Source organism: Lissotriton vulgaris, chromosome 5 (assembly GCF_964263255.1).
Source record: "Lissotriton vulgaris chromosome 5, aLisVul1.2, whole genome shotgun sequence".
Taxonomy (NCBI): domain Eukaryota; kingdom Metazoa; phylum Chordata; class Amphibia; order Caudata; family Salamandridae; genus Lissotriton; species Lissotriton vulgaris.
Window position 1 is genome coordinate 1,496,866,911 of NC_141693.1, and position 3,822 is coordinate 1,496,870,732.

At 43.6% G+C, this 3,822-nt stretch overlaps 1 non-coding gene across 1 annotated transcript; it reads left to right on the forward strand.

Moving 5' to 3' along the window:
* The first annotated feature begins 736 nt into the window (after positions 1-736).
* On the forward strand, positions 737-881 carry LOC147712826 (U4 spliceosomal RNA). Its single transcript, XR_015296311.1, has one exon. It is a non-coding gene; the product is annotated as a U4 spliceosomal RNA (small nuclear RNA).
* Positions 882-3,822: the final 2,941 nt, after the last annotated feature.

Genomic DNA, 3,822 nt, shown 5'->3' on the forward strand with positions numbered 1-3,822 from the left:
TCCTCCTCAGGTCCTCTGAGGGCCACAGAGGGCGCGCCCTTTGCCCGGGCTTAACCCGGCGGTCCCGCGCGCGTCCCGCGGGGACAGGAGGTGTTCCGCTGTTTGTAGGCGCCTCCTGGCGCAGGCAGTCACGTCCCAGGTGCGCCTCTGCCACCGGGGCACCTGGGAATTGTAGTCTGGGTCTTGGGTTTCTGAGCCCTCACGGCGCTCGGTGGGGTGTGTGCTCCTGAGGGCGTGAGAGTGCCCCGGGAGTCTGCTGGTCCGCCTCCCTTTCACCACAGGTCAGAAATGTCCCCCCACGGAGCTGTCGGTGCTCCGCTGTTTGTAGGCGCCTCCTGGCGCAGGCAGTCACGTCCCAGGTGCGCCTCTGCCACCGGGGCACCTGGGAATTGTAGTCTGGGTCTTGGGTTTCTGAGCCCTCACGGCGCTCGGTGGGGTGTGTGCTCCTGAGGGCGTGAGAGTGCCCCGGGAGTCTGCTGGTCCGCCTCCCTTTCACCACAGGTCAGAAATGTCCCCCCACGGAGCTGTCGGTGCTCCGCTGTTTGTAGGCGCCTCCTGGCGCAGGCAGTCACGTCCCAGGTGCGCCTCTGCCACCGGGGCACCTGGGAATTGTAGTCTGGGTTCTGGGTTTCTGAGCCCTCACGGCGCTCGGTGGGGTGTGTGCTCCTGAGGGCGTGAGAGTGCCCCGGGAGTCTGCTGGTCCGCCTCCCTTTCACCACAGGTCAGAAATGTCCCCCCCATTGCGCAGTGGCAGTATCGTAGCCAATGGGGTTTAACCGAGGCGCGATTATTGCTTATTGAAAACTTTACCCAATTTCATCTGTCATAAGACCAAAGTTACAATGTAATGATAATGCTCGTAAAGCTGTAAGAAAATCATCAAAACATTCTTTATCATCCTGAACTCTAGTATAAAACTTGAATCTGTTAGTGCTACACTAGTAATAGGTTTAAATCTCCCTTCAATCCTTGAAACAGCTTCATCATACACATTACTATCACCACCCGACCTAACAGAAGGCAAAGGTCTAAATACTAACTGTCCTTCTGAACCAAGACAATGTAAAACAAATTTCTTTTTTCTCTCTGCGGACATCCGTTCTCAGTCCATTGCTTTGAGATAAGTAAAAAATTCTTCTTTCCATCTTGTCCATGGAATAGGTGGATCACCTTTGGACTGCAAACATTTTGATGGAGGATCAAATTACATCTTAAATGATATATTAAATCCCAAATGTACAGTGGCTCATTAAAACAAATAAAATTGAGAAAGGAGGAAAAACAATATCAGCATTGACTGTTTAAAATGAATATTAAATGAAATGCAGGTTAGAAATAATTTCTAAAAATATCCAGTAGGTGGCAGTCTTGTATTAAAATCAAATGAACTCCTTTTCAAGTCTTCACTATATTGAACTCCAACGATATAATGCAATGTGGATAGTATAACAGTTAGTCTTAAAATAGAATCGAGCAACAGTTTGTAAAAAAAAAAATATTTGAAGAACAAATAACAGTCGTTTTGGTAAAAAAATTCTTCAGAATAATAACCAATTTCAATGGAACACGCAAAGAATTCAGTAGCGTGTAAAAGTGTACCTTTTTTTAAAACGGGAAAGCAAAAGCGGTTCGATCTCCTTTCTCCGGCAGTTATAAATGCAAAGCTTCGTGTTTCTTACTCCGGTAACTTCGGTTACCATGGAAACAAAATGGCGGCTTGGCGTTATACGTGATGACACAATACGCTAATCCGGGGTGACGTAAGGAATCTGTCTCTAGCAGACTCTGCAGCTTCACTCACCAAAACGCTGAAAACACGAAGAAATGCACCAAAGCCTTTAAACTGCACGAAACTTCACCGGAACAAGGAGGAAATGAACACAATATAAACCGCTTCTCTTCTGGAGTAAGTGATGCCGTTTAAAAGTTATTATTTCGTGGATTCTTAAAATTCCTGCTCCTGTGCTTCAAAAAAAGCGGCAGAAATAAGATGGAGGTCCTTCGTCGCCAATATTAAAAAGTATGATGCTCAATTTGTATAAAAACAAGAGAGTTTATTTATAGGTTAGCAGAAGAAGCACAGCACGCCCGTTACACAGCAGATCCTGGATAGATAACAGTTGAATACAGAATCTGGAACCCAGCATGTAAGATGCAGGCACGCATCATACATTCCAGGCTCCAGCAACCAGACGGAAAGAGTAGACATAGAAAACATAACTTAAATAATGAAAGAATGGAACACATGTCCCTAGTGGAGATGAAGAGGTGACAAACTAAACAAAGCCTTTTAACATGTAAATGGTCCTTTAAAGAACTGTGAAGTACTCTGGTGCGGCTGCGATAATCTAAAAAACTGTCTGTGTGTGTGTGCGCCCAGGAAGCTGTCTCAGCCGGTCTAGCCCGGCAGAGACAGCTTCCCGATGGGGGGTTTGAAGCCCTTTGAGCACAATTGCGTTGCGCACCTGCCTACAAACCATCACTGCGATGGTCAAGGCTCATGTTTGGGTGGGCCTGCGTTGTACAATAGAGACATCACTGTAAACGTACCCAAAGTTCCTCATCTCAGGTTTTTTCTTCGCACAGCATAAACAGGCAAGGTTTATACTAAAATTTATTTTTCGGAGATGTATAGGTGGGGAGACATCCTGCTCAACTAGCAGCACTGACTAAAAAGTCATGGTAAAACAGCCTGGAAAGAAAATGTACCCATGGTTGTGCAACATTCAGGTTTTATTTTTCTTGACAGGGTCTATAAATAGGGCTCTCAGTTATATGGTATTTATTTTTGTAACATTTCCATCTATATTTTTCCATATTTATTTTTTGACCATTCCAGTGGTATTTATCCAATATTCTTTTTGTGTTTTTCCACATTTATTGAATTGATAAACATGCACTCATACATCAATACCTGTCTCGTTTTAGCAAATGTCGCAGCCAAATATAACAAAACCCTACAACCAAAGGTAAATATTAATATTATATACAAATATATGTTAACATAAGCCTGTATTTAAGGAAATCTCATCCTGTTTTTAACTCCCCATTCTGTCTATCTGCTGTACTGTTGGACTTGAATTCATGAAGGATACCATCAAGAGCCATTCAAAGGAAGCACAATATTCTGTATTTTTCCAGTTTTAAAAATAAATACAGAGAAGAAGCAAACTGTTTTCTGTCTGTATTTATCTGTAAGAATCGGTAGAAATGGAAAATTGGGAGCCTTATTTATAAATGCTTGTACGGTGTGGTCAGGTCCAAGAGCTGTTTTATTTAATGTAGCAACCAGCTGCAGCCATTCTCAATCAAGTCCTGGAAGGAACATGCAGCATGTTAGTCTAATATGCAATAAAAAGACAGCGCAGCAAGAAAAACAAAAAACACAAAGCATCTATCTAAAGCATTTTGTATCGCTCACAATCTTCGATGGAGCCACCAGCATCAGATACTTCACCTCATCTGCCTCAAAGAATTCTCATGCACTGGTGCTTGTTTGTGTGCTCCGGCTGAAGAGTAACAGCTGTGCATAGTTTGAGGGTAAACTTCCTTTTTACGTTAAAGCACTGTTTGTAGCCGATATGTTGCAAAATGTACCACTGACAACTTGTAGTCTGAAAAAAGGCCACTTTACTGAAGCAAACCCTAGGCAAAAATGCCTTACAAAACGAAAACCTCGCTGTACAGGAAATACACCTACAGCTTCTCCTAACCCCAAACCTAATTACTCCCCTCAAGACTTACCCTACACTTAACCATAATTACCTGCACAGCACCTCACACTATAAACTTAACAAAACCAATATTGCTTCTTCCCATTCA